The 18602-nt window shown below is 47.8% G+C and overlaps 1 long non-coding RNA gene across 1 annotated transcript in view; it reads left to right on the top strand.

Annotated features, from left to right (window-relative positions):
* LOC125774356 (uncharacterized) overlaps positions 1-18389 on the top strand; it is a 47201-nt gene extending 28812 nt beyond the window's left edge. Inside the window, exons 7-9 of the long non-coding RNA XR_007420840.1 lie at positions 220-863; positions 16794-17087; positions 17970-18389. This is a non-coding gene — a long non-coding RNA (uncharacterized LOC125774356). The remainder of the gene's footprint in view (positions 1-219; positions 864-16793; positions 17088-17969) is intronic.
* Positions 18390-18602: the final 213 nt, after the last annotated feature.

Genomic DNA, 18602 nt, shown 5'->3' with positions numbered 1-18602 from the left:
TCGGCTAATGTGTCTTGGCTAAGGTGTCTTGGCTAAGGTGTCTTGGCTAATGTGTCTCGGCTAATGTGTCTTGGCTAAGGTGTCTTGGCTAATGTGTCTTGGCTAATGTGTCTTGGCTAAGGTGTCTTGGCTAATGTGTCTCGGCTAATGTGTCTTGGCTAAGGTGTCTTGGCTAATGTGTCTCGGCTAATGTGTCTTGGCTAAGGTGTCTTGGCTAAGGTGTCTTGGCTAATGTGTCTTGGCTAATGTGTCTTGGCTAATGTGTCTCGGCTAAGGTGTCTTGGCTAAGGTGTCTTGGCTAAGGTGTCTTGGCTAAGGTGTCTTGGCTAAGGTGTCTTGGCTAATGTGTCTCGGCTAAGGTGTCTTGGCTAAGGTGTCTTGGCTAAGGTGTCTTGGCTAAGGTGTCTTGGCTAAGGTGTCTTGGCTAAGGTGTCTCGGCTAATGTGTCTTGGCTAAAGTGTCTTGGCTAAGGTGTCTTGGCTAATGTGTCTCGGCTAAGGTGTCTTGGCTAAGGTGTCTTGGCTAAGGTGTCTCGGCTAATGTGTCTTGGCTAAGGTGTCTTAGCTAAGGTGTCTTGGCTAATGTGTTTTGGCTAAGGTGTCTTGGCTAATGTGTCTTGGCTAAGGTGTCTTGGCTAAGGTGTCTTGGCTAAGGTGTCTTGGCTAATGTGTCTTGGCTAAGGTGTCTTGGCTAATGTGTCTTGGTTAATGTGTCTCGGCTAATGTGTCTTGGCTAAGGTGTCTTGGCTAAGGTGTCTTGGCTAATGTGTCTTGGCTAATGTGTCTTGGCTAAGGTGTCTTGGCTAACGTGTCTCGGCTAAGGTGTCTTGGCTAATGTGTCTTGGCTAAAGTGTTTTGGCTAAGGTGTCTTGGCTAATGTGTCTTGGCTAATGTGTCTTGGCTAAGGTGTCTTGGCTAAGGTGTCTTGGCTAAGGTGTCTTGGCTAAGGTGTCTTGGCTAAGGTGTCTTGGCTAATGTGTCTTGGCTAATGTGTCTTGGCTAAGGTGTCTTGGCTAAGGTGTCTTGGCTAAGGTGTCTTGGCTAAGGTGTCTTGGCTAATGTGTCTCGGCTAAGGTGTCTTGGCTAATGTGTCTTGGCTAAGGTGTCTTGGCTAAGGTGTCTTGGCTAAGGTGTCTTGGCTAAGGTGTCTTGGCTAAGGTGTCTTGGCTAAGGTGTCTTGGCTAAGGTGTCTTGGCTAAGGTGTCTTGGCTAAGGTGTCTTGGCTAAGGTGTCTTGGCTAATGTGTCTTGGCTAAGGTGTCTTGGCTAAGGTGTCTTGGCTAATGTGTCTTGGCTAAAGTGTCTTGGCTTAGGTGTCTTGGCTAATGTGTCTTGGCTAAGGTGTCTTGGCTAAGGTGTCTTGGCTAATGTGTCTTGGCTAAAGTGTCTTGGCTAAGGTGTCTTGGCTAATGTGTCTCGGCTAAAGTGTCTTGGCTAAGGTGTCTTGGCTAAGGTGTCTTGGCTAAGGTGTCTTGGCTAAGGTGTCTTGGCTAAGGTGTCTTGGCTAATGTGTCTCGGCTAATGTGTCTTGGCTAAAGTGTCTTGGCTAAGGTATCTTGGCTAATGTGTCTTGGCTAATGTGTCTTGGCTAAGGTGTCTTGGCTAATGTGTCTTGGCTAAAGTGTCTTGGCTTAGGTGTCTTGGCTAATGTGTCTCGGCTAAAGTGTCTTGGCTAAGGTGTCTTGGCTAAGGTGTCTTGGCTAAGGAGTCTTGGCTAAGGTGTCTTGGCTAAGGTGTCTTGGCTAAGGTGTCTTGGCTAAGGTGTCTTGGCTAAGGTGTCTTAGCTAAGGTGTCTTGGCTAAGGTGTCTTGGCTAATGTGTCTCGGCTAATGTGTCTTGGCTAAGGTGTCTTGACTAAGGTGTCTTGGCTAATGTGTCTTGGCTAAAGTGTCTTGGCTAATGTGTCTCGGCTAAAGTGTCTTGGCTAAGGTGTCTTGGCTAAGGTGTCTTGGCTAAGGTGTCTTGGCTAAGGTGTCTTGGCTAAGGTGTCTTGGCTAATGTGTCTCGGCTAATGTGTCTTGGCTAAGGTGTCTTGGCTAAGGTGTCTTGGCTAATGTGTCTCGGCTAATGTGTCTTGGCTAAGGTGTCTTGGCTTATGTGTCTTGGCTAATGTGTCTTGGCTAATGTGTCTCGGCTAATGTGTCTTGGCTAAGGTGTCTTGGCTAAGGTGTCTTGGCTAAGGTGTCTCGGCTAATGTGTCTTGGCTAAGGTGTCTTGGCTAAGGTGTCTTGGCTAATGTGTCTTGGCTAATGTGTCTTGGCTAATGTGTCTCGGCTAAGGTGTCTTGGCTAAGGTGTCTTGGCTAAGGTGTCTTGGCTAAGGTGTCTTGGCTAAGGTGTCTTGGCTAAGGTGTCTCGGCTAATGTGTCTCGGCTAAAGTGTCTAGGCTAAGGTGTCTTGGCTAAGGTGTCTTGGCTAAGGTGTCTTGGCTAAGGTGTCTTGGCTAATGTGTCTCGGCTAAGGTGTCTTGGCTAAAGTGTCTTGGCTAATGTGTCTCGGCTAAGGTGTCTTGGCTAAGGTGTCTTGGCTAATGTGTCTTGGCTAAGGTGTCTTGGCTAAGGTGTCTTGGCTAATGTGTCTTGGCTAAAGTGTCTTGGCTTAAGTGTCTTGGCTAATGTGTCTCGGCTAAGGTGTCTTGGCTAAGGTGTCTTTGCTAATGTGTCTTGGCTAAAGTGTCTTGGCTAAGGTGTCTTGGCTAATGTGTCTCGGCTAAAGTGTCTTGGCTAAGGTGTCTTGGCTAAGGTGTCTTGGCTAAAGTGTCTTGGCTAAGGTGTCTTGGCTAAGGTGTCTTGGCTAAGGTGTCTTGGCTAAGGTGTCTTGGCTAAGGTGTCTTGGCTAAGGTGTCTTGGCTAATGTGTCTTGGCTAAGGTGTCTTGGCTAATGTGTCTCGGCTAAGGTGTCTTGGCTAAGGTGTCTTGGCTAATGTGTCTTGACTAAAGTGTCTTGGCTAAGGTGTCTTGGCTAATGTGTCTCGGCTAAGGTGTCTTGGCTAAAGTGTCTTGGCTAAGGTGTCTTGGATAATGTGTCTCGGCTAAAGTGTCTTGGCTAAGGTGTCTTGGCTAAGGTGTCTTGGCTAAAGTGTCTTGGCTAAGGTGTCTTGGCTAAGGTGTCTTGGCTATGGTGTCTTGGCTAAGGTGTCTTGGCTAAGGTGTCTTGGCTAAGGTGTCTTGGCTAAGGTGTCTTGGCTAAGGTGTCTTGGCTAAGGTGTCTTGGCTAATGTGTCTCGGCTAAGGTGTCTTGGCTAAGGTGTCTTGGCTAATGTGTCTTGACTAAAGTGTCTTGGCTAAGGTGTCTTGGCTAATGTGTCTCGGCTAAGGTGTCTTGGCTAAGGTGTCTTGGCTAAGGTGTCTCGGCTAAGGTGTCTTGGCTAAGGTGTCTTAGCTAAGGTGTCTTGGCTAATGTGTTTTGGCTAAGGTGTCTTGGCTAATGTGTCTTGGCTAAGGTGTTTTGGCTAAGGTGTCTTGGCTAAGGTGTCTTGGCCAATGTGTCTTGGCAAAGGTGTCTTGGCTAATGTGTCTTGGCTAAGGTGTCTTGGCTAAGGTGTCTTGGCTAAGGTGTCTTGGCTAATGTGTCTCGGCTAAAGTGTCTTGGCTAAGGTGTCTTGGCTAATGTGTCTTGGCTAATGTGTCTCGGCTAATGTGTCTTGGCTAATGTGTCTCGGCTAATGTGTCTTGGCTAAGGTGTCTTGACTAAGGTGTCTTGGCTAATGTGTCTTGGCTAAAGTGTCTTGGCTAATGTGTCTCGGCTAAAGTGTCTTGGCTAAGGTGTCTTGGCTAAGGTGTCTTGGCTAAGGTGTCTTGGCTAAGGTGTCTTGGCTAATGTGTCTCGGCTAATGTGTCTTGGCTAAGGTGTCTTGGCTAAGGTGTCTTGGCTAATGTGTCTCGGCTAATGTGTCTTGGCTAAGGTGTCTTGGCTTATGTGTCTTGGCTAATGTGTCTTGGCTAATGTGTCTCGGCTAATGTGTCTTGGCTAAGGTGTCTTGGCTAAGGTGTCTTGGCTAAGGTGTCTTGGCTAAGGTGTCTTGGCTAAGGTGTCTTGGCTAATGTGTCTCGGCTAATGTGTCTTGGCTAAGGTGTCTTGGCTAAGGTGTCTTGGCTAATGTGTCTCGGCTAATGTGTCTTGGCTAAGGTGTCTTGGCTTATGTGTCTTGGCTAATGTGTCTTGGCTAATGTGTCTCGGCTAAGGTGTCTTGGCTAAGGTGTCTTGGCTAAGGTGTCTTGGCTAAGGTGTCTCGGCTAATGTGTCTCGGCTAAAGTGTCTAGGCTAAGGTGTCTTGGCTAAGGTGTCTTGGCTTAGGTGTCTTGGCTAAGGTGTCTTGGCTAATGTGTCTCGGCTAAGGTGTCTTGGCTAAAGTGTCTTGGCTAATGTGTCTCGGCTAAGGTGTCTTGGCTAAGGTGTCTTGGCTAATGTGTCTTGGCTAAGGTGTCTTGGCTAAGGTGTCTTGGCTAATGTGTCTTGGCTAAAGTGTCTTGGCTTAAGTGTCTTGGCTAATGTGTCTCGGCTAAGGTGTCTTGGCTAAGGTGTCTTGGCTAATGTGTCTTGGCTAAAGTGTCTTGGCTAAGGTGTCTTGGCTAATGTGTCTCGGCTAAAGTGTCTTGGCTAAGGTGTCTTGGCTAAGGTGTCTTGGCTAAAGTGTCTTGGCTAAGGTGTCTTGGCTAAGGTGTCTTGGCTAAGGTGTCTTGGCTAAGGTGTCTTGGCTAAGGTGTCTTGGCTAAGGTGTCTTGGCTAAGGTGTCTTGGCTAATGTGTCTTGGCTAAGGTGTCTTGGCTAATGTGTCTCGGCTAAGGTGTCTTGGCTAAGGTGTCTTGGCTAATGTGTCTTGACTAAAGTGTCTTGGCTAAGGTGTCTTGGCTAATGTGTCTCGGCTAAGGTGTCTTGGCTAAGGTGTCTTGGCTAAGGTGTCTCGGCTAAGGTGTCTTGGCTAAGGTGTCTTAGCTAAGGTGTCTTGGCTAATGTGTTTTGGCTAAGGTGTCTTGGCTAATGTGTCTTGGCTAAGGTGTCTTGGCTAAGGTGTCTTGGCTAAGGTGTCTTGGCCAATGTGTCTTGGCAAAGGTGTCTTGGCTAATGTGTCTTGGCTAAGGTGTCTTGGCTAAGGTGTCTTGGCTAATGTGTCTCGGCTAAAGTGTCTTGGCTAAGGTGTCTTGGCTAAGGTGTCTTGGCTAAGGTGTCTTGGCTAAGGTGTCTTGGCTAAGGTGTCTTGGCTAAGGTGTCTTGGCTAAGGTGTCTTGGCTAAGGTGTCTTGGCTAAGGTGTCTTGGCTAAGGTGTCTTGGCTAAGGTGTCTTGGCTAAGGTGTCTTGGCTAATGTGTCTTGGCTAAGGTGTCTTGGCTAAGGTGTCTTGGCTAATGTGTCTTGGCTAAAGTGTCTTGGCTTAGGTGTCTTGGCTAATGTGTCTCGGCTAAGGTGTCTTGGCTAAGGTGTCTTGGCTAAGGTGTCTCGGCTAAGGTGTCTTGGCTAAGGTGTCTTAGCTAAGGTGTCTTGGCTAATGTGTTTTGGCTAAGGTGTCTTGGCTAATGTGTCTTGGCTAAGGTGTCTTGGCTAAGGTGTCTTGGCTAAGGTGTCTTGGCCAATGTGTCTTGGCAAAGGTGTCTTGGCTAATGTGTCTTGGCTAAGGTGTCTTGGCTAAGGTGTCTTGGCTAAGGTGTCTTGGCTAATGTGTCTCGGCTAAAGTGTCTTGGCTAAGGTGTCTTGGCTAATGTGTCTTGGCTAATGTGTCTCGGCTAATGTGTCTTGGCTAATGTGTCTCGGCTAATGTGTCTTGGCTAAGGTGTCTTGACTAAGGTGTCTTGGCTAATGTGTCTTGGCTAAAGTGTCTTGGCTAATGTGTCTCGGCTAAAGTGTCTTGGCTAAGGTGTCTTGGCTAAGGTGTCTTGGCTAAGGTGTCTTGGCTAAGGTGTCTTGGCTAATGTGTCTCGGCTAATGTGTCTTGGCTAAGGTGTCTTGGCTAAGGTGTCTTGGCTAATGTGTCTCGGCTAATGTGTCTTGGCTAAGGTGTCTTGGCTTATGTGTCTTGGCTAATGTGTCTTGGCTAATGTGTCTCGGCTAATGTGTCTTGGCTAAGGTGTCTTGGCTAAGGTGTCTTGGCTAAGGTGTCTTGGCTAAGGTGTCTTGGCTAAGGTGTCTTGGCTAATGTGTCTCGGCTAATGTGTCTTGGCTAAGGTGTCTTGGCTAAGGTGTCTTGGCTAATGTGTCTCGGCTAATGTGTCTTGGCTAAGGTGTCTTGGCTTATGTGTCTTGGCTAATGTGTCTTGGCTAATGTGTCTCGGCTAAGGTGTCTTGGCTAAGGTGTCTTGGCTAAGGTGTCTTGGCTAAGGTGTCTCGGCTAATGTGTCTCGGCTAAAGTGTCTAGGCTAAGGTGTCTTGGCTAAGGTGTCTTGGCTTAGGTGTCTTGGCTAAGGTGTCTTGGCTAATGTGTCTCGGCTAAGGTGTCTTGGCTAAAGTGTCTTGGCTAATGTGTCTCGGCTAAGGTGTCTTGGCTAAGGTGTCTTGGCTAATGTGTCTTGGCTAAGGTGTCTTGGCTAAGGTGTCTTGGCTAATGTGTCTTGGCTAAAGTGTCTTGGCTTAAGTGTCTTGGCTAATGTGTCTCGGCTAAGGTGTCTTGGCTAAGGTGTCTTGGCTAATGTGTCTTGGCTAAAGTGTCTTGGCTAAGGTGTCTTGGCTAATGTGTCTCGGCTAAAGTGTCTTGGCTAAGGTGTCTTGGCTAAGGTGTCTTGGCTAAAGTGTCTTGGCTAAGGTGTCTTGGCTAAGGTGTCTTGGCTAAGGTGTCTTGGCTAAGGTGTCTTGGCTAAGGTGTCTTGGCTAAGGTGTCTTGGCTAAGGTGTCTTGGCTAATGTGTCTTGGCTAAGGTGTCTTGGCTAATGTGTCTCGGCTAAGGTGTCTTGGCTAAGGTGTCTTGGCTAATGTGTCTTGACTAAAGTGTCTTGGCTAAGGTGTCTTGGCTAATGTGTCTCGGCTAAGGTGTCTTGGCTAAGGTGTCTTGGCTAAGGTGTCTCGGCTAAGGTGTCTTGGCTAAGGTGTCTTAGCTAAGGTGTCTTGGCTAATGTGTTTTGGCTAAGGTGTCTTGGCTAATGTGTCTTGGCTAAGGTGTCTTGGCTAAGGTGTCTTGGCTAAGGTGTCTTGGCCAATGTGTCTTGGCAAAGGTGTCTTGGCTAATGTGTCTTGGCTAAGGTGTCTTGGCTAAGGTGTCTTGGCTAATGTGTCTCGGCTAAAGTGTCTTGGCTAAGGTGTCTTGGCTAAGGTGTCTTGGCTAAGGTGTCTTGGCTAAGGTGTCTTGGCTAAGGTGTCTTGGCTAAGGTGTCTTGGCTAAGGTGTCTTGGCTAAGGTGTCTTGGCTAAGGTGTCTTGGCTAAGGTGTCTTGGCTAAGGTGTCTTGGCTAAGGTGTCTTGGCTAATGTGTCTTGGCTAAGGTGTCTTGGCTAAGGTGTCTTGGCTAATGTGTCTTGGCTAAAGTGTCTTGGCTTAGGTGTCTTGGCTAATGTGTCTTGGCTAAGGTGTCTTGGCTAAGGTGTCTTGGCTAATGTGTCTTGGCTAAAGTGTCTTGGCTAAGGTGTCTTGGCTAATGTGTCTCGGCTAAAGTGTCTTGGCTAAGGTGTCTTGGCTAAGGTGTCTTGGCTAAGGTGTCTTAGCTAAGGTGTCTTGGCTAATGTGTTTTGGCTAAGGTGTCTTGGCTAATGTGTCTTGGCTAAGGTGTCTTGGCTAAGGTGTCTTGGCTAAGGTGTCTTGGCAAATGTGTCTTGGCAAAGGTGTCTTGGCTAATGTGTCTTGGCTAAGGTGTCTTGGCTAAGGTGTCTTGGCTAAGGTGTCTTGGCTAATGTGTCTCGGCTAAAGTGTCTTGGCTAAGGTGTCTTAGCTAAGGTGTCTTGGCTAAGGTGTCTTGGCTAAGGTGTCTTGGCTAAGGTGTCTTGGCTAAGGTGTCTTGGCTAAGGTGTCTTGGCTAAGGTGTCTTGGCTAAGGTGTCTTGGCTAAGGTGTCTTGGCTAATGTGTCTTGGCTAAGGTGTCTTGGCTAAGGTGTCTTGGCTAATGTGTCTTGGCTAAAGTGTCTCGGCTTAGGTGTCTTGGCTAATGTGTCTTGGCTAAGGTGTCTTGGCTAAGGTGTCTTGGCTAATGTGTCTTGGCTAAAGTGTCTTGGCTAAGGTGTCTTGGCTAATGTGTCTCGGCTAAAGTGTCTTAGCTAAGGTGTCTTGGCTAAGGTGTCTTGGCTAAGGTGTCTTGGCTAAGGTGTCTTGGCTAAGGTGTCTTGGCTAATGTGTCTCGGCTAATGTGTCTTGGCTAAAGTGTCTTGGCTAAGGTGTCTTGGCTAATGTGTCTTGGCTAATGTGTCTTGGCTAAGGTGTCTTGGCTAATGTGTCTTGGCTAAAGTGTCTTGGCTTAGGTGTCTTGGCTAATGTGTCTCGGCTAAAGTGTCTTGGCTAAGGTGTCTTGGCTAAGGTGTCTTGGCTAAGGTGTCTTGGCTAAGGTGTCTTTGCTAAGGTGTCTTGGCTAAGGTGTCTTAGCTAAGGTGTCTTGGCTAAGGTGTCTTGGCTAATGTGTCTCGGCTAATGTGTCTTGGCTAAGGTGTCTTGACTAATGTGTCTTGGCTAATGTGTCTTGGCCAAAGTGTCTTGGCTAATGTGTCTCGGCTAAAGTGTCTTGGCTAAGGTGTCTTGGCTAAGGTGTCTTGGCTAAGGTGTCTTGGCTAAGGTGTCTTGGCTAAGGTGTCTTGGCTAAGGTGTCTTGGCTAATGTGTCTCGGCTAATGTGTCTTGGCTAAGGTGTCTTGGCTAAGGTGTCTTGGCTAATGTGTCTCGGCTAATGTGTCTTGGCTAAGGTGTCTTGGCTTATGTGTCTTGGCTAATGTGTCTTGGCTAATGTGTCTCGGCTAATGTGTCTTGGCTAAGGTGTCTTGGCTAAGGTGTCTTGGCTAAGGTGTCTCGGCTAATGTGTCTTGGCTAAGGTGTCTTGGCTAAGGTGTCTTGGCTAATGTGTCTTGGCTAATGTGTCTTGGCTAATGTGTCTTGGCTAAGGTGTCTTGGCTAAGGTGTCTTGGCTAAGGTGTCTCGGCTAATGTGTCTCGGCTAAAGTGTCTAGGCTAAGGTGTCTTGGCTAAGGTGTCTTGGCTAAGGTGTCTTGGCTAAGGTGTCTTGGCTAATGTGTCTCGGCTAAGGTGTCTTGGCTAAAGTGTCTTGGCTAATGTGTCTCGGCTAAGGTGTCTTGGCTAAGGTGTCTTGGCTAATGTGTCTTGGCTAAGGTGTCTTGGCTAAGGTGTCTTGGCTAATGTGTCTTGGCTAAAGTGTCTTGGCTTAAGTGTCTTGGCTAATGTGTCTCGGCTAAGGTGTCTTGGCTAAGGTGTCTTGGCTAATGTGTCTTGGCTAAAGTGTCTTGGCTAAGGTGTCTTGGCTAATGTGTCTCGGCTAAAGTGTCTTGGCTAAGGTGTCTTGGCTAAGGTGTCTTGGCTAAAGTGTCTTGGCTAAGGTGTCTTGGCTAAGGTGTCTTGGCTAAGGTGTCTTGGCTAAGGTGTCTTGGCTAAGGTGTCTTGGCTAAGGTGTCTTGGCTAAGGTGTCTTGGCTAATGTGTCTTGGCTAAGGTGTCTTGGCTAATGTGTCTCGGCTAAGGTGTCTTGGCTAAGGTGTCTTGGCTAATGTGTCTTGACTAAAGTGTCTTAGCTAAGGTGTCTTGGCTAATGTGTCTCGGCTAAGGTGTCTTGGCTAAGGTGTCTTGGCTAATGTGTCTCGGCTAATGTGTCTTGGCTAAGGTGTCTTGGCTAAGGTGTCTTGGCTAATGTGTCTCGGCTAATGTGTCTTGGCTAAGGTGTCTTGGCTTATGTGTCTTGGCTAATGTGTCTTGGCTAATGTGTCTCGGCTAATGTGTCTTGGCTAAGGTGTCTTGGCTAAGGTGTCTTGGCTAAGGTGTCTCGGCTAATGTGTCTCGGCTAAAGTGTCTAGGCTAAGGTGTCTTGGCTAAGGTGTCTTGGCTAAGGTGTCTTGGCTAAGGTGTCTTGGCTAATGTGTCTCGGCTAAGGTGTCTTGGCTAAAGTGTCTTGGCTAATGTGTCTCGGCTAAGGTGTCTTGGCTAAGGTGTCTTGGCTAATGTGTCTTGGCTAAGGTGTCTTGGCTAAGGTGTCTTGGCTAATGTGTCTTGGCTAAAGTGTCTTGGCTTAAGTGTCTTGGCTAATGTGTCTCGGCTAAGGTGTCTTGGCTAAGGTGTCTTGGCTAATGTGTCTTGGCTAAAGTGTCTTGGCTAAGGTGTCTTGGCTAATGTGTCTCGGCTAAAGTGTCTTGGCTAAGGTGTCTTGGCTAAGGTGTCTTGGCTAAAGTGTCTTGGCTAAGGTGTCTTGGCTAAGGTGTCTTGGCTAAGGTGTCTTGGCTAAGGTGTCTTGGCTAAGGTGTCTTGGCTAAGGTGTCTTGGCTAAGGTGTCTTGGCTAATGTGTCTTGGCTAAGGTGTCTTGGCTAATGTGTCTCGGCTAAGGTGTCTTGGCTAAGGTGTCTTGGCTAATGTGTCTTGACTAAAGTGTCTTAGCTAAGGTGTCTTGGCTAATGTGTCTCGGCTAAGGTGTCTTGGCTAAAGTGTCTTGGCTAAGGTGTCTTGGCTAATGTGTCTCGGCTAAAGTGTCTTGGCTAAGGTGTCTTGGCTAAGGTGTCTTGGCTAAAGTGTCTTGGCTAAGGTGTCTTGGCTAAGGTGTCTTGGCTAAGGTGTCTTGGCTAAGGTGTCTTGGCTAAGGTGTCTTGGCTAAGGTGTCTTGGCTAAGGTGTCTTGGCTAATGTGTCTTGGCTAAGGTGTCTTGGCTAATGTGTCTCGGCTAAGGTGTCTTGGCTAAGGTGTCTTGGCTAATGTGTCTTGACTAAAGTGTCTTGGCTAAGGTGTCTTGGCTAAGGTGTCTTGGCTAATGTGTCTCGGCTAAGGTGTCTTGGCTAAGGTGTCTTGGCTAATGTGTCTTGACTAAAGTGTCTTGGCTAATGTGTCTCGGCTAAGGTGTCTCGGCTAAGGTGTCTTGGCTAAGGTGTCTCGGCTAAGGTGTCTTGGCTAAGGTGTCTTAGCTAAGGTGTCTTGGCTAATGTGTTTTGGCTAAGGTGTCTTGGCTAATGTGTCTTGGCTAAGGTGTCTTGGCTAAGGTGTCTTGGCTAAGGTGTCTTGGCCAATGTGTCTTGGCTAAGGTGTCTTGGCTAAGGTGTCTTGGCTAATGTGTCTCGGCTAAGGTGTCTTGGCTAAGGTGTCTTGGCTAAGGTGTCTCGGCTAAGGTGTCTTGGCTAAGGTGTCTTGGCTAAGGTGTCTCGGCTAAGGTGTCTTGGCTAAGGTGTCTTAGCTAAGGTGTCTTGGCTAATGTGTTTTGGCTAAGGTGTCTTGGCTAATGTGTCTTGGCTAAGGTGTCTTGGCTAAGGTGTCTTGGCTAAGGTGTCTTGGCTAAGGTGTCTTGGCTAAGGTGTCTTGGCTAAGGTGTCTTGGCTAATGTGTCTTGGCTAAGGTGTCTTGGCTAATGTGTCTCGGCTAAGGTGTCTTGGCTAAGGTGTCTTGGCTAATGTGTCTTGACTAAAGTGTCTTGGCTAAGGTGTCTTGGCTAATGTGTCTCGGCTAAGGTGTCTTGGCTAAGGTGTCTTGGCTAAGGTGTCTCGGCTAAGGTGTCTTGGCTAAGGTGTCTTAGCTAAGGTGTCTTGGCTAATGTGTTTTGGCTAAGGTGTCTTGGCTAATGTGTCTCGGCTAAGGTGTCTTGGCTAAGGTGTCTTGGCTAATGTGTCTCGGCTAAGGTGTCTTGGCTAAGGTGTCTTGGCTTAAGTGTTGACTAAAGTGTCTTGGCTAAGGTGTCTTGGCTAATGTGTCTCGGCTAAGGTGTCTTGGCTAAGGTGTCTTGGCTAAGGTGTCTCGGCTAAGGTGTCTTGGCTAAGGTGTCTTAGCTAAGGTGTCTTGGCTAATGTGTTTTGGCTAAGGTGTCTTGGCTAAGGTGTCTTGGCTAAGGTGTCTTGGCTAAGGTGTCTTGGCTAAGGTGTCTTGGCCAATGTGTCTTGGCTAATGTGTCTTGGCTAAGGTGTCTTGGCTAAGGTGTCTTGGCTAAGGTGTCTTGGCTAAGGTGTCTTGGCTAATGTGTCTCGGCTAAGGTGTCTTGGCTAAGGTGTCTTGGCTAAGGTGTCTCGGCTAAGGTGTCTTGGCTAAGGTGTCTTAGCTAAGGTGTCTTGGCTAATGTGTTTTGGCTAAGGTGTCTTGGCTAATGTGTCTTGGCTAATGTGTCTCGGCTAAAGTGTCTTGGCTAAGGTGTCTTGGCTAAGGTGTCTTGGCTAATGTGTCTTGGCTAAGGTGTCTTGGCTAAGGTGTCTTGGCTAATGTGTCTTGGCTAAAGTGTCTTGGCTAAGGTGTCTTGGCTAATGTGTCTCGGCTAAAGTGTCTTGGCTAAGGTGTCTTGGCTAAGGTGTCTTGGCTAAGGTGTCTTGGCTAAGGTGTCTTGGCTAATGTGTCTCGGCTAATGTGTCTTGGCTAAAGTGTCTTGGCTAAGGTGTCTTGGCTAATGTGTCTTGGCTAATGTGTCTTGGCTAAGGTGTCTTGGCTAATGTGTCTTGGCTAAAGTGTCTTGGCTTAGGTGTCTTGGCTAATGTGTCTCGGCTAAAGTGTCTTGGCTAAGGTGTCTTGGCTAAGGTGTCTTGGCTAAGGTGTCTTGGCTAATGTGTCTCGGCTAAAGTGTCTTGGCTAAGGTGTCTTGGCTAATGTGTCTTGGCTAATGTGTCTCGGCTAATGTGTCTTGGCTAATGTGTCTCGGCTAATGTGTCTTGGCTAAGGTGTCTTGACTAAGGTGTCTTGGCTAATGTGTCTTGGCTAAAGTGTCTTGGCTAATGTGTCTCGGCTAAAGTGTCTTGGCTAAGGTGTCTTGGCTAAGGTGTCTTGGCTAAGGTGTCTTGGCTAATGTGTCTCGGCTAATGTGTCTTGGCTAAGGTGTCTTGGCTTATGTGTCTTGGCTAATGTGTCTTGGCTAATGTGTCTCGGCTAATGTGTCTTGGCTAAGGTGTCTTGGCTAAGGTGTCTTGGCTAAGGTGTCTCGGCTAATGTGTCTTGGCTAAGGTGTCTTGGCTAAGGTGTCTTGGCTAATGTGTCTTGGCTAATGTGTCTTGGCTAATGTGTCTCGGCTAAGGTGTCTTGGCTAAGGTGTCTTGGCTAAGGTGTCTTGGCTAAGGTGTCTTGGCTAAGGTGTCTCGGCTAATGTGTCTCGGCTAAAGTGTCTAGGCTAAGGTGTCTTGGCTAAGGTGTCTTGGCTAAGGTGTCTTGGCTAAGGTGTCTTGGCTAATGTGTCTCGGCTAAGGTGTCTTGGCTAAGGTGTCTTGGCTAATGTGTCTCGGCTAAGGTGTCTTGGCTAAGGTGTCTTGGCTAATGTGTCTTGGCTAAGGTGTCTTGGCTAAGGTGTCTTGGCTAATGTGTCTTGGCTAAAGTGTCTTGGCTTAAGTGTCTTGGCTAATGTGTCTCGGGTAAGGTGTCTTGGCTAAGGTGTCTTGGCTAATGTGTCTTGGCTAAAGTGTCTTGGCTAAGGTGTCTTGGCTAATGTGTCTCGGCTAAAGTGTCTTGGCTAAGGTGTCTTGGCTAAGGTGTCTTGGCTAAAGTGTCTTGGCTAAGGTGTCTTGGCTAAGGTGTCTTGGCTAAGGTGTCTTGGCTAAGGTGTCTTGGCTAAGGTGTCTTGGCTAAGGTGTCTTGGCTAAGGTGTCTTGGCTAATGTGTCTTGGCTAAGGTGTCTTGGCTAATGTGTCTTGGCTAATGTGTCTTGGCTAAGGTGTCTTGGCTAATGTGTCTTGGCTAATGTGTCTCGGCTAAAGTGTCTTGGCTAATGTGTCTCGGCTAAAGTGTCTTGGCTAAGGTGTCTTGGCTAAGGTGTCTTGGCTAAGGTGTCTTGGCTAAGGTGTCTTGGCTAAGGTGTCTTGGCTAATGTGTCTCGGGTAATGTGTCTTGGCTAAGGTGTCTTGGCTAAGGTGTCTTGGCTAATGTGTCTTGGCTAATGTGTCTTGGCTAAGGTGTCTTGGCTAATGTGTCTTGGCTAAGGTGTCTTGGCTAAGGTGTCTTGGCTAAGGTGTCTTGGCTAATGTGTCTTGGCTAAGGTGTCTTGGCTAATGTGTCTTGGCTAATGTGTCTTGGCTAAGGTGTCTTGGCTAATGTGTCTCGGCTAATGTGTCTCGGCTAAAGTGTCTTGGCTAATGTGTCTCGGCTAAAGTGTCTTGGCTAAGGTGTCTTGGCTAAGGTGTCTTGGCTAAGGTGTCTTGGCTAAGGTGTCTTGGCTAAGGTGTCTTGGCTAAGGTGTCTTGGCTAAGGTGTCTTGGCTAATGTGTCTTGGCTAAGGTGTCTTGGCTAATGTGTCTTGGCTAATGTGTCTTGGCTAAGGTGTCTTGGCTAATGTGTCTTGGCTAATGTGTCTCGGCTAAGGTGTCTTGGCTAAGGTGTCTTGGCTAATGTGTCTTGACTAAAGTGTCTTGGCTAAGGTGTCTTGGCTAATGTGTCTCGGCTAAGGTGTCTTGGCTAAGGTGTCTTGGCTAAGGTGTCTCGGCTAAGGTGTCTTGGCTAAGGTGTCTTGGCTAAGGTGTCTTGGCTAATGTGTTTTGGCTAAGGTGTCTTGGCTAATGTGTCTTGGCTAAGGTGTCTTGGCTAAGGTGTCTTGGCTAAGGTGTCTTGGCCAATGTGTCTTGGCAAAGGTGTCTTGGCTAATGTGTCTTGGCTAAGGTGTCTTGGCTAAGGTGTCTTGGCTAAGGTGTCTTGGCTAATGTGTCTCGGCTAAAGTGTCTTGGCTAAGGTGTCTTGGCTAAGGTGTCTTGGCTAAGGTGTCTTGGCTAAGGTGTCTTGGCTAAGGTGTCTTGGCTAAGGTGTCTTGGCTAAGGTGTCTTGGCTAAGGTGTCTTGGCTAAGGTGTCTTGGCTAATGTGTCTTGGCTAAGGTGTCTTGGCTAAGGTGTCTTGGCTAATGTGTCTTGGCTAAAGTGTCTTGGCTTAGGTGTCTTGGCTAATGTGTCTTGGCTAAGGTGTCTTGGCTAAGGTGTCTTGGCTAATGTGTCTTGGCTAAAGTGTCTTGGCTAAGGTGTCTTGGCTAATGTGTCTCGGCTAAAGTGTCTTGGCTAAGGTGTCTTGGCTAAGGTGTCTTGGCTAAGGTGTCTTAGCTAAGGTGTCTTGGCTAATGTGTTTTGGCTAAGGTGTCTTGGCTAATGTGTCTTGGCTAAGGTGTCTTGGCTAAGGTGTCTTGGCTAAGGTGTCTTGGCCAATGTGTCTTGGCAAAGGTGTCTTGGCTAATGTGTCTTGGCTAAGGTGTCTTGGCTAAGGTGTCTTGGCTAAGGTGTCTTGGCTAATGTGTCTCGGCTAAAGTGTCTTGGCTAAGGTGTCTTAGCTAAGGTGTCTTGGCTAAGGTGTCTTGGCTAAGGTGTCTTGGCTAAGGTGTCTTGGCTAAGGTGTCTTGGCTAAGGTGTCTTGGCTAAGGTGTCTTGGCTAAGGTGTCTTGGCTAAGGTGTCTTGGCTAAGGTGTCTTGGCTAATGTGTCTCGGCTAAGGTGTCTTGGCTAAGGTGTCTTGGCTAATGTGTCTTGGCTAAAGTGTCTTGGCTTAGGTGTCTTGGCTAATGTGTCTTGGCTAAGGTGTCTTGGCTAAGGTGTCTTGGCTAATGTGTCTTGGCTAAAGTGTCTTGGCTAAGGTGTCTTGGCTAATGTGTCTCGGCTAAAGTGTCTTGGCTAAGGTGTCTTGGCTAAGGTGTCTTGGCTAAGGTGTCTTGGCTAAGGTGTCTTGGCTAAGGTGTCTTGGCTAATGTGTCTCGGCTAATGTGTCTTGGCTAAAGTGTCTTGGCTAAGGTGTCTTGGCTAATGTGTCTTGGCTAATGTGTCTTGGCTAAGGTGTCTTGGCTAATGTGTCTTGGCTAAAGTGTCTTGGCTTAGGTGTCTTGGCTAATGTGTCTCGGCTAAAGTGTCTTGGCTAAGGTGTCTTGGCTAAGGTGTCTTGGCTAAGGTGTCTTGGCTAAGGTGTCTTGGCTAAGGTGTCTTGGCTAAGGTGTCTTGGCTAAGGTGTCTTAGCTAAGGTGTCTTGGCTAAGGTGTCTTGGCTAATGTGTCTCGGCTAATGTGTCTTGGCTAAGGTGTCTTGACTAATGTGTCTTGGCTAATGTGTCTTGGCTAAAGTGTCTTGGCTAATGTGTCTCGGCTAAAGTGTCTTGGCTAAGGTGTCTTGGCTAAGGTGTCTTGGCTAAGGTGTCTTGGCTAAGGTGTCTTGGCTAAGGTGTCTTGGCTAATGTGTCTCGGGTAATGTGTCTTGGCTAAGGTGTCTTGGCTAAGGTGTCTTGGCTAATGTGTCTCGGCTAATGTGTCTTGGCTAAGGTGTCTTGGCTTATGTGTCTTGGCTAATGTGTCTTGGCTAATGTGTCTCGGCTAATGTGTCTTGGCTAAGGTGTCTTGGCTAAGGTGTCTTGGCTAAGGTGTCTCGGCTAATGTGTCTTGGCTAAGGTGTCTTGGCTAAGGTGTCTTGGCTAATGTGTCTTGGCTAATGTGTCTTGGCTAATGTGTCTCGGCTAAGGTGTCTTTGCTAAGGTGTCTTGGCTAAGGTGTCTTGGCTAAGGTGTCTTGGCTAAGGTGTCTCGGCTAATGTGTCTCGGCTAAAGTGTCTAGGCTAAGGTGTCTTGGCTAAGGTGTCTTGGCTAAGGTGTCTTGGCTAATGTGTCTCGGCTAAGGTGTCTTGGCTAAAGTGTCTTGGCTAATGTGTCTCGGCTAAGGTGTCTTGGCTAAGGTGTCTTGGCTAATGTGTCTTGGCTAAGGTGTCTTGGCTAAGGTGTCTTGGCTAATGTGTCTTGGCTAAAGTGTCTTGGCTTAAGTGTCTTGGCTAATGTGTCTCGGCTAAGGTGTCTTGGCTAAGGTGTCTTGGCTAATGTGTCTTGGCTAAAGTGTCTTGGCTAAGGTGTCTTGGCTAATGTGTCTCGGCTAAAGTGTCTTGGCTAAGGTGTCTTGGCTAAGGTGTCTTGGCTAAAGTGTCTTGGCTAAGGTGTCTTGGCTAAGGTGTCTTGGCTAAGGTGTCTTGGCTAAGGTGTCTTGGCTAAGGTGTCTTGGCTAAGGTGTCTTGGCTAATGTGTCTTGGCTAAGGTGTCTTGGCTAATGTGTCTCATCTAAGGTGTCTTGGCTAAGGTGTCTTGGCTAATGTGTCTTGACTAAAGTGTCTTGGCTAAGGTGTCTTGGCTAATGTGTCTCGGCTAAGGTGTCTTGGCTAAAGTGTCTTGGCTAAGGTGTCTTGGCTAATGTGTCTCGGCTAAAGTGTCTTGGCTAAGGTGTCTTGGCTAAGGTGTCTTGGCTAAAGTGTCTTGGCTAAGGTGTCTTGGCTAAGGTGTCTTGGCTAAAGTGTCTTGGCTAAGGTGTCTTGGCTAAGGTGTCTTGGCTAAGGTGTCTTGGCTAAGGTGTCTTGGCTAATGTGTCTTGGCTAAGGTGTCTTGGCTAATGTGTCTCGGCTAAGGTGTCTTGGCTAAGGTGTCTTGGCTAATGTGTCTTGACTAAAGTGTCTTGGCTAAGGTGTCTTGGCTAATGTGTCTCGGCTAAGGTGTCTTGGCTAAGGTGTCTTGGCTAAGGTGTCTCGGCTAAGGTGTCTTGGCTAAGGTGTCTTAGCTAAGGTGTCTTGGCTAATGTGTTTTGGCTAAGGTGTCTTGGCTAATGTGTCTTGGCTAAGGTGTCTTGGCTAAGGTGTCTTGGCTAAGGTGTCTTGGCCAATGTGTCTTGGCAAAGGTGTCTTGGCTAATGTGTCTTGGCTAAGGTGTCTTGGCTAAGGTGTCTTGGCTAAGGTGTCTTGGCTAATGTGTCTCGGCTAAAGTGTCTTGGCTAAGGTGTCTTGGCTAATGTGTCTTGGCTAATGTGTCTCGGCTAATGTGTCTTGGCTAATGTGTCTCGGCTAACGTGTCTTGGCTAAGGTGTCTTGACTAAGGTGTCTTGGCTAATGTGTCTTGGCTAAAGTATCTTGGCTAATGTGTCTCGGCTAAAGTGTCTTGGCTAAGGTGTCTTGGCTAAGGTGTCTTGGCTAAGGTGTCTTGGCTAAGGTGTCTTGGCTAAGGTGTCTTGGCTAATGTGTCTCGGCTAATGTGTCTTGGCTAAGGTGTCTTGGCTAAGGTGTCTTGGCTAATGTGTCTCGGCTAATGTGTCTTGGCTAAGGTGTCTTGGCTTATGTGTCTTGGCTAATGTGTCTTGGCTAATGTGTCTCGGCTAATGTGTCTTGGCTAAGGTGTCTTGGCTAAGGTGTCTTGGCTAAGGTGTCTCGGCTAATGTGTCTTGGCTAAGGTGTCTTGGCTAAGGTGTCTTGGCTAATGTGTCTTGGCTAATGTGTCTTGGCTAATGTGTCTCGGCTAAGGTGTCTTGGCTAAGGTGTCTTGGCTAAGGTGTCTTGGCTAAGGTGTCTTGGCTAAGGTGTCTCGGCTAATGTGTCTCGGCTAAAGTGTCTAGGCTAAGGTGTCTTGGCTAAGGTGTCTTGGCTAAGGTGTCTTGGCTAAGGTGTCTTGGCTAATGTGTCTCGGCTAAGGTGTCTTGGCTAAAGTGTCTTGGCTAATGTGTCTCGGCTAAGGTGTCTTGGCTAAGGTGTCTTGGCTAATGTGTCTTGGCTAAGGTGTCTTGGCTAAGGTGTCTTGGCTAATGTGTCTTGGCTAAAGTGTCTTGGCTTAAGTGTCTTGGCTAATGTG

Source organism: Anopheles funestus, unplaced genomic scaffold (genome assembly GCF_943734845.2).
Source record: "Anopheles funestus unplaced genomic scaffold, idAnoFuneDA-416_04 scaffold_75_ctg1, whole genome shotgun sequence".
NCBI classification, from domain to species: Eukaryota; Metazoa; Arthropoda; class Insecta; order Diptera; family Culicidae; genus Anopheles; species Anopheles funestus.
The sequence above is the reverse complement of the archived record's forward strand: the minus strand, read 5'-3'. Positions and strand labels throughout refer to the sequence as shown.